Here is an 11,545-nt window from a genome sequence, read left to right as displayed (position 1 = left end):
TTGCTAGACGAATTTTTCATAATCATTCTTCTGTAATTTATTTATAATTATATTATAATTATAATTTTAAATTTAAGTTTAATAATAATAAAGTATATTCGAGGGTGTTTTAATTCGGGTTTCAAACCGCTTTAAGCTAAGAAAATATTGGGTATTATTCAGGGTATTGTTCTTGAATCCAAGGCCAACCATACAGTTGTCTACCATCATTACGTCTACGCAATTTGCCTACAATATTGAATCGCAATATTGAATTGTGAGTTATAGTCTTCCTTTTTAAATACTTTAAATATTTTTGTGCTGAGAATACATGCAATTTATTTTAAACGCGATAAGACACAAGTACATACTAAATTCTACACTGAGTTAAACCGAAAATCCCTTAGATTTGGTAACTAGTAGCTGCCAGTACATAGGATATGGACTGGTGGGCGCGAATAATTGTATATGGATCCATAGGGCTTGACATCCCCGTCCGAGTTAGAGCGCTAGCCTTTTAACGGACGTATGTTATTTGAGTTTAAGACACGTTGGTTTGCGTGTATTAAAACGAATGGGGTAATTATCACTATAGCGTTAAGTTTAGTTACCAGGGTGCTCTGTTACGTAGAATCTATTGATAAGCTTTTGATGAAATCTTGTGGTCTATCTTTATATATGTTTATGACTCGAGCAATTAAACCTATAACTCACCAACATTCGTGTTGACTTTTTAGCATGTTTTATTCTCAGGTCCTTAGAATGCTTCCGGTGTGATGTGCTTGTTGCCTGCATGGAGTCTCTCATGCTTTGTACAAAGTTTATTGCATTCAAAATAAAACTGCGTTGTGTAATAAATAATTAGACTGTGATGTCAACCTGTAAATTAAAGACTTATGTATTTCGGGGTTTTGCTTATACCTAAGCACTCGCCCACATGTTTATAACTTTCTATGTTTAGAAAGTCACTTATTTTAATGAATGCAATATTTTATCAAAACGGATCATATACAGGTGAAAACCTCACTGTGGAATCAATGATTAACGTGCCGCGTCAATAGCGATTTTGACGGGTCGTTACAGTTGGTATTCGAGCTTGAGGTCATAGGGAACCAGAAATTACATTAGTGTGTTTAACTGGTAACTGTTAGGATGCATTAGTGAGTCTGGACTATGACCATATCTGTTTTTACAGATTTTTGCTTATTATTTGGTCAAAAACATTATATGTGATATATTTATATGCTAACGTAATTGTTGTTTCAATTATGTGATAGATGACTTCTTCTAATCCTATCATTTTGTACAACTCGGAATCGGACACTGAATCTATTCTATCCACAACTGAAAAGGGCGTTCCAATACCTATTAAAGAAGAAATTGTGTTAGCCGGGGAATCTCAACTCCCGGTAAACCCAGAGGAGGTTCCAGCTCCACTCAGCTTTAGTTTTCCGGAGCCACAGTATTGTTGGCATGGACCCATGATCCTTGGAGTAAACGAGGATCGTCCATTTCTAAACAAATATGGACATTGGTCCAGATATACCACCGACGGGTGGGTTGTGCCGATTACGCCTGGCAGATTTTGGTTCATGACCACCGGTACATATTCTCGCAGTTCGTCATCATATTCTCCTATGCATGACTCAGACAGTTCGTCATCAGATGAAATCAGTAAGGAGGAGGATTTCGCTAATGAAATAAAAGAGGTCACTAAGGAGAAATTCCAACTTGCTATAGATAATAAAAACAACCATAATAATAAAAAGTCCTTAATTATTAAAAAGGAACATGACCATTCGATCCGTAACCACCCTTATTGTGTTAAACAAACTGAGGCAACGGGTACCTCAAAACCCCAACCAAAAATAAAATACACTGCCAGAATGTCTGTCAGACCATGTGCACACAAACAATTGGCAGAGAGAACCAAATGGGAAGAAGTTTCTAATAGTTCTGAATAAACGACCTCGCAACCATAAATCTTCCATACGCTATTTTATTGCTTATGTGTGCTACTCGATCTTGTTATGTAAAATAAGCATATGTAAAATATCGGTATTGTATGGTATTGTATTATTTTAGTTTATTAATAATAAATGCATGGAATGATTATTTGTATTATTACTACTTCTTATTATTATTATTACATAATAACTCGCTATAATTTTTCATAGTGGAATATTATTAGGATTTTAGTAGTTAATTCCTTGAACTAGCTATTATGTATGAACTTAACGGGTAGGTAATACCCTAGAAATAATTATAAAATGCTAATAAGAAGAAAAGGCTTTTATAATAATCGGTTCATATTATTAATATGCTACGATTAACTATTGACAACTCATTTTACCTATAATATTCTATATGATTAAATTATATCTGTTGTGTTTATTGAAGAAACATGTCTCAAATGTCGGATGCTGAGTTTGAGCAACTAGTCGAGAAACGTGTGAATGAAAGAATTGCTGCAGCCGAGGCAGCAAAAAGCAATAGCCGAAGCAGCAGCCAAAGCAGCAGCCGTAAACACAAACTCACGAAACGGATGCTCATACAAAACTTTTCAAGGATGCAAACCACAGACGTTTAGTGGAACCGAGGGACCAGTCGGTCTAACCCGATGGTTTGAAAAGATGGAGTCCGTTTTCAAAATCAGTAATTGTGCGAACGGAGACAAGTCAAAGTATGCTTCGTGCACGTTGCAAGACGATGCACTTACTTGGTGGAACAATTATGCTAAAGCAGAAGGAATAGATACGGCATATGATATCTCTTGGGAAGAACTGAAAAAGATGCTAATCGAGGAGTACTGTCCTCGAAACGAGATCAGAAAAATGGAATCTGAGTTACGTAATCTGAAGGTTATCGGCGCGAATCTCAATAACTATGAAAAGCGTTTCATGGAACTAGCCTTGTTGTGTCCCGAATTGGTGCCAAACGAGAAACGAAAGATGGAAATGTATATTGACGGTTTATCGATCAATATTAAAGGAAATGTTACATCGTCCAAACCAAATACGATGCAGGAAACCATGACAATGGCACACCAACTCATGGACCAGATCACAGAGAGTTCGATTAAGGTACCAATTACCGAAGTCAAGACAACTGAAGGAAAGAGGAAATGGGAAGACTATAAGGGCAAAAGTACTCAACTGAAGAAACAAGAAACTTTTAAAGGTAAACAAGATGGGGCAACTGCTAGTCCAAACTATAAGGGACCCCATCCGTTCTGCAAAAGATGTTACACACATCATGCAGGTTATTGCCAAGTGGTCTGTGATAAGTGCAACAAGAAAGGACATGTGGCGAAAGATTGTTATGCCACCGTTTCTGAAGTAAAGAAAAAATGGACCGATGTCAAGAAATGTTATAGATGCGGGAAGTCTGGTCACTTTATAAATCAATGCCCTGATAAGGAGAAGAACAAAGAACCCGCACGTGGGAGGGCATTTAATGTTAGTACCAGTGAAGCACGTGAGGATCCTAATCTTGTCACGGGTACGTTTACCGTTAAGAATCAACTAGCTTCTATTATGTTTGATACGGGTGCTGATAGAAGTTATATGTGTAAAGACTTTAGTTCTAAACTAAAATGTGCATCATTGACTCTAGACGATAAATATACTATTGAATTAGCTAATGGTAAACTGATAAAAGCCGATAAAATTTGCCATGGTTGCGAAATAAATCTCGCTGGTGAAACCTTCAAAATCGATTTGATACCCGTAGAATTAGGAAGTTTTGACCTAATCGTTGGCATGGACTGGATGTCCAAAACAAGAGCGGAAGTTATTTGCGCTGAGAAAGCAATCTGCATCCCTCGTAAGGATGAAACGTCATTAATGATTTATGGGGAGAAGAGCAACTCAAAGCTGAACTTTATCAGCTGTATGAAGGCCCAGAAACTTATAAGAAAAGGTTGTTATGCTATTCTGGCACACGTAAAGAAGATCAATACTGAAGAAAGAAGCATTGATGACATGTCGGTTGTAAGAGAATATCCCGGAGTATTTCCAGAAGAATTACCGGGGCTACCTCCACACAGATGTGTAGAATTCCAGATTAATCTCATACCAGGAGCTGCACCTGTAGCCCGATCTCCATATAGACTTGCACCTTCAGAAATGCAAGAATTACAAGACCAGTTGCAAGAATTATCGGACCGTGGATTTATTCGTCCTAGTTTTTCACCTTGGGGTGCTCCTATTCTGTTCGTCAAGAAGAAGGATGGATCTATGAGAATGTGCATAGATTACCGAGAATTAAACAAATTAACGATCAAGAATCGGTATCCATTACCGAGGATTGATGATTTGTTTGATCAATTGCAAGGATCAAGTGTTTATTCTTAGATTGATCTACGCTCCGGATATCATCAGCTGAGAGTGAAGGAAGAAGATGTTCCTAAAACCGAGTTCAGAACCCGTTACGGTCACTATGAATTTTTAGTCATGCCTTTTGGATTGACTAATGCTCCAGCAGTATTCATGGATCTAATGAATCGCATCTGTAGACCGTATTTAGACAAATTTGTCATTGTTTTTATCGACGACATATTGATTTACTCGAAGAACAAGGAAGAACATGAACAACACTTAAGACTGGTACTGGAGATACTCAAGAAAGAAGAACTGCACGCAAATTTTTCGAAGTGTGATTTTTGGTTACAAGAAGTACAGTTTTTGGGCCATGTTGTCAGTAAACATGGAATTAAAGTTGACCCTGCCAAGATCGAAGCCATTAGTAAATGGGAAACACCGAAGACTCCAACACAAATCCGCCAATTCTTAGGTCTTGCTGGTTACTACCGAAGATTCATTCAAGATTTCTCTAGAATCGCCAAACCCTTAACTGCATTGACTCAAAAGGGAAAGAAGTATGATTGGTCCACGGAACAGGAATCCTCATTCCAGTTATTAAAGAAGAAGTTAACGTCTGCACCCATTTTGTCATTACCGGAAGGAAATGATGATTTCGTGATCTATTGTGATGCTTCGCGCCAAGGTTTAGGATGTGTATTAATGCAACACACAAAAGTTATCGCATATGCCTCACGACAACAAAAAATTCATGAAAAGAACTATACGACGCACGATTTGGAACTTGGAGCAGTAGTTTTTGCACTCAAAATATGGAGACACTATCTATATGGCACCAAGTGTACAGTGTACACTGACCATAAGAGTCTTCAGCATATTTTTGATCAAAAACAACTCAATATGAGGCAACGTCACTGGGTAGAGTTGTTAAACGATTACGATTGTGAAATCCGTTACCACCCCGGAAAGGCTAATGTTGTAGCTGATGCCCTAAGTTAGAAAGAAAGAGTAAAACCTCTTAGGGTCCGAGCTTTGAATATTACAATTCGTACTGATCTCACAAAACAAATTCAAGCAGCACAGTTAGAGGCTTTAAAAGCATAAACCGAAAAAGGCGAAATGAGCAAAGGGTTAGAAAAACAACTTGAAGTAAAAGCCGATGGAACCCTGTATTTTGCTGGTAGGATATGGGTACCAAGACATGGTAACCTAAGGCAACTAGTACTGGATGAAGCACACAAAACGAGGTACTCAATTCATCCAGGAAATGGGAAAATGTACCACGATCTCAAGAAGTTCTATTGGTGGCCTAATATGAAGACAGAAATTGCTACTTATGTAAGCAAATGTTTGACATGTGCGAAGGTCAAAGCTGAGCACCAAAAGCCGTCAGGATTACTGCAACAACCGGAAATTCCGCAGTGGAAATGGGAAAGAATAACCATGGATTTCATTACGAAATTGCCAAGGACTGCAAGTAGTCATGATACTATTTGGGTGATAGTTGATCGTCTAATTAAATCAGCTCACTTTTTACCAATAAAAGAGACAGACAGTATGGAGAAATTAGCACGCCTATATTTGAAGGAAGTAGTTTCCAGGCATGGTGTACCTATCTCCATCATATCTGATCGCGACACCCGATTCACATCACATTTTTGGCAGTCATTACAAAAAGCATTGGGAACTCGATTAGATATGAGCACCGCTTATCACCCACAGACAGATGGTCAAAGTGAAAGAACAATACAAACATTGGAAGACATGTTACGGGCATGCGTGATTGACTTTGGAACCAGTTGGGATCGACACTTACCGTTGGCAGAATTTTCATACAATAACAGCTATCATACGAGCATCAACGCAGCGCCATTTGAAGCACTTTACGGTAGAAAGTGCAGATCTCCTATCTGTTGGAGTGAAGTAGGAGAAAGACAACTTACTGGACCAGAAATTATTCATGAAACCACCGACAAGATCATTCAAATACAACAGCGATTGAAAACGGCCATGAGTCGCCAAAAGAGTTATGCTGATGTAAGAAGAAAACTGCTAGAATTTCAAGTGGGCGAAAAAGTCATGTTGAAAATGTCACCCTGGAAAGGCGTTGTACGATTCGGTAAACGAGGAAAGCTAAGTCCTAGGTACGTAGGACCCTTTGAAATCACCGAAAGAATTGGAATAGTTGCTTATCGATTAAAGCTACCGCAAGAACTTAGTAGTGTTCACAACACATTTCACGTGTCAAATTTGAAGAAATGTTTAGCTGAAGAGGATGTCGTAATTCCTCTTGACGAAATACGAATCAATGATAAACTTCATTTTATCGAAGAACCTGTTGAAATCATGGACCGTGAGGTCAAACAATTAAAACAAAGCAAAATACCAATAGTTAGGGTTCGTTGGAACGCTAGACGAGGACCCGAGTTTACTTGGGAATGTGAGGATCAAATGAAGCAAAAGTATCCACATTTGTTCACTGATATCGCTCATGAAACAGGTACTACTCAAAATTTCGGGACGAAATTTTCTTTAACGGGGAGGTTATGTGATGACCCGGAAAATTTCGACTAATTTAAACCAATTCTCTATATGATTTAATATTATGTAAATATACATATACATATACATATATATATATATATATATATATATATATATATATATATATATATATATATGTATGTATATATATATATATATATGTACAAGTAAAAATGACTTTGCTACAGTAAAAATGACTTTGCTACAGTAAAACACTATTTGCTACAGTGAAACCGTATTTTGCTACAGTGCTACAGTGAAAACGACTTTGTTACAGTGATTTGTTACAGTAAACACTATTTGCTACAGTAAACACTATTTGCTACAGTGCACTATTTGCTACAGTACACTATTTGATGTCGACGAACTAGCAAACAAAAACGGAAAAGGCGGCCATGCGATCGCATGGCAAAAACACTGAAAACTCATGTGATCGCATGAGCTACAATAAATCGAAAAGTACTATAAAAGGTCAGTTTTGCTCGACGAATTTTTCATAATCATTCTTCTGTAATTTATTTATAATTATATTATAATTATAATTTTAAATTTAAGTTTAATAATAATAAAGTATATTCGAGGGCATTTTATTTCGGGTTTCAAACCGCTTTAAGCTAAGGAAATATTGGTTATTATTCGGGGTATTGTTCTTGAATCCAAGGCCAACCATACAGTCGTCTACCATCATTACGTCTACGTAATTTGCCTACAATATTGAATCGCAATATTGAACTGTGAGTTATAGTCTCCCTTTTTAAATACTTTAAATATTTTTGGGCTGAGAATACATGCAATTTATTTTAAACGCGATAAGACACAAGTTCATACTAAATTCTACACTGAGTTAAACCGAAAATCTCTTAGCTCTGGTAACTAGTAGCTGCCAGTACATAGGATATGGACTGGTGGGAGCGAATAATTGTATATGGATCCATAGGGCTTGACATCCCTGTCCGAGTTAGAGCGCTAGCCTTTTAACGGACGTATGTTATTTGAGTTTAAGACACGTTGGTTTGCGTGTATTAAAACGAATGGGGTAATTATCACTATAGCGTTAAGTTTAGTTACCAGGGTGCTCTATTACGTAGAATCTATTGATAAGCTTTTGATGAAATCTTGTGGAATATCTTTATATATGTTTATGACTCGAGCAATTAAACCTATAACTCACCAACATTCGTGTTGACTTTTTAGCATGTTTTATTCTCAGGTCCTTAGAATGCTTCCGCTGTGATGTGCTTGTTGCCTGCATGGAGTCTCTCATGCTTTGTACAAAGTTTGTTGCATTCAAAATAAAACTGCGTTGTGTAATAAATAATTGGACTGTGATGTCAACCTGTAAATTAAAGACTTATGTATTTCGGGGTTTTGCTTATACCTAAGCACTCGCCCACATGTTTATAACTTTCTATGTTTAGAAAGTCACTTATTTTAATGAATGCAATATTTTATCAAAACGTATCATATAGAGGTCAAAACCTCACTGTGGAATCAATGATTAACGTGCCGCGTCAATAGCGATTTTGACGGGTCGTTACAGTACGCAACACGTCATTTGACAACACGGTACTTTATGTACACAACACGTTATTTGACAACATGGTACCATGGGTCGAGATTAATTTCGATCAATAAGAATATGATGGGGTCTTTATTTATTTTATTGAACAACTAATTGTGGACCACTAATATCGGACTGTTAATTACAGACAATTAGATATTAAAAGTATTATAAGTATACATGTAACGATTATTTGAAAAGAAAACATGTTGATATATTATATATGGTTAGGTTCGTGATATCTATCGGAGACCAAGTCGTATATCTTCAAGACAAAAGTGAGTATATAGTCCCACTTTTAAACTCTAAATATTTCGGGATGAGAATACATGCATTTTATGATTTACGTTATGGACACAAGTGATAAAAATATATATATTCTACGTTGAGTTGTACCACTGGCATACTTCCCTGTAACTTGGTAACTAGTATTTACATGCGGTATTGTAAATGCGAATCCTGCTGATAGATCTATCGGGCCTGACAACCCCAACCGGACTGGACGACCAATATTCAACGGTTGCACAGTACTTCGTTTCGGTAACTATACTTGGTACGGTGTAGTGAGATTTCATAATAAAGGAAATATGCGACGTTGATTAAATGTTAAGTATGGTTATCAAGTGCTCAACCACTTAGAATATTTTTATTAAAATGTTTGTTTATATGAAATCTTGTGGTCTATATTTATAACGCTGCTAGCATTAAACCTATATCTCACCAACTTTATGTTGACGTTTTAAGCATGTTTATTCTCAGGTGATAATTAAAAGCTTCCGCTGCATTATGCTTAATTTAAGCAAGATTTGGAGTATGCATATTTGTGTCAAAAATAAAACTGCATATCGAAAGATTTGTAATGTGAAATATGTTGGAAATCGTATTGTTATTATCAAATGTAAAGTTTGTAAAACTAAGATTATCACTAAATTATAATCATTATTATGCTGTTTGAACCTTCGATTATAATAAAGGTTATGGTTTGTATTATAAAAACGTATGCAGATTTTGAAAAATATCACATATAGAGGTCAATACCTCGCAATGACACCAATGAGTACGTGACGTTTATATTCGATATGAACGGGATGCTTCAGGTGGTATTGAAGGTATTTCGTATGCCCGAGAGACATATTAAAGTAATGCGGCTAATGTGTTATGATCCAAGTTGGGTCATACCCAATAACAAACTTACTGACACTTTATTTGTATTTGATCTTAATAATTGTATCATTGATTGAATATGCGACACTTGAATTTTAAGAAAAAGGTTTCTTAAATAATTTTACTTGATATGTTTATATAAGTTATGGAATAACTTATATAACAAGGATTTAATTATTTAAAGGGTAAATTATTAATTAAGTTATGTTACATTTTATAAAATTGGTTTTATAAAATATACATAACAAATAATATACAAGTTTATAAAATGTGTTTTATAAAATCATGTTTTATAAAAACTGATTTTATAAATTCAGTTTTTTTATAAAAGTATATTATAATAAGATCATTGGTAGTGGCATTGGAGGTTCAAGACACATGCTAGAGATTCTTCATTGAATGGCCCATACTTTTCCAAGTTTCTATAAGCATGCTCCTTGACTAAAAGCCATACACACATGAGAACATATCAAGCTTAAGTGCAAAAAAAAAACTGCATTCTGCTGCAGTTTTGGCCGTGAGGTTTGGAGCTCCAAAGGGAATTATTCAAACTCATTTTGCAAGTAATTTAAGTGTCTAATTAAATCCTAACTAAAGGCTAAGTGTTGGTGTATAAGTTTGGGGTATTTCTCCTTGAGGTTTCATCATTTTGAAGCTCCATTCTTCTTCATCTCCATCTTCATCTTTCAACTTTGAAACAACCCTCAACTAGCTTGAGGAGGTATAACTCTTACTTACTTGTTGTTATATGTAAGCATATTTCAAGACTTGATATTTACATGGAATTCAATTTAAATGGTTAAACATATAAACTTGTTTTCTTAATAATCATGCTTACGCTTGTTATAACTTTACATGAATGGGTTTTATGATCAAGTTAACATTATGAACTTGTTGGTATGTTGAATTCCATCAATGGTATCTAGAGCCGAGGTCTTTGGAATATGCTTCTTATTGTAGGTTTTTCTGTATGCCCGAGAGACATATTAAATTAATGTGGCTAACATGTTATGATCCAAGTCGGGTCATACCCAATAACAAGCTTACCGACACCTTATTAGTATTTGATTTTAACGATTGGTTCATTGATCAAATACGCGACACTTGAACTTTAAGAAAAATGGTTTTCTTAAATATTACTTGATGTGTATATATATATAAATTATGGAATAATTTATATAATATGGATTTAATTATTTATAGGTTAAATAATTAATTAACTTATATTACATTTTATATAAATTGGTTTTATATAATGTAATGTGTATATAAATTAAAGATGGAAGTTTTATAAATTAGTTTTATAAAAATTTAACTTTTATAAAACTTATTTAAAAACTAACTAGTAAGTGGCATTGGAGCATGCACTTTGACTAGCCATGTGTACGGTTTCTTCAAGTATCATGGGCATAAGTACCAAGGAATGTGGGAGACTAAAAACACATGCTATACACATCAAAATACGAGAAAAAAAACTTGCAAAAATCTGCTCCCTTTGAGCTGAAACTGCCGTGGGGTTTTGAGCAACAAAGAGGGTTCATTTCATTTTTTTTGCAAGCTAATTCAAGTGTTAATTAAATCCTAACCAAAGTACAAGGTGTTGGTGTCAAGCTTGGGGTATTGCTACTTGAGGTTTCATTGTTTTGGAGCTCCATTCATCATCATCTTCATCATCATCTAACAACAAGCTAGGAGAAGGTATAATCTCTTTACTTGCTTGTAGTTTGTAAGCATATTTCATAACTTGATCCTAATTGGGTTTTAACTTTAATTGGTTAAAGTTTTACAAGTTCCAAATGTTAATACTTACATGCTTCCGCTTTAATTTGTTTCTTAAAATGTTCTAAGTATTATGCAACTTGTTAAACCCAACAATGGTATCTAGAGCCGAAGTTGTTGAAATATGCTTCGAGATGATTTATTAAACCCACTATATTTTGCATTTTATGAACATGCATGCAAGTAAAATGCAAAA

This window comes from Rutidosis leptorrhynchoides, chromosome 6, assembly GCF_046630445.1.
Source record: "Rutidosis leptorrhynchoides isolate AG116_Rl617_1_P2 chromosome 6, CSIRO_AGI_Rlap_v1, whole genome shotgun sequence".
Lineage (NCBI taxonomy): Eukaryota > Viridiplantae > Streptophyta > Magnoliopsida > Asterales > Asteraceae > Rutidosis > Rutidosis leptorrhynchoides.
This window is presented reverse-complemented; position numbering follows the sequence as displayed.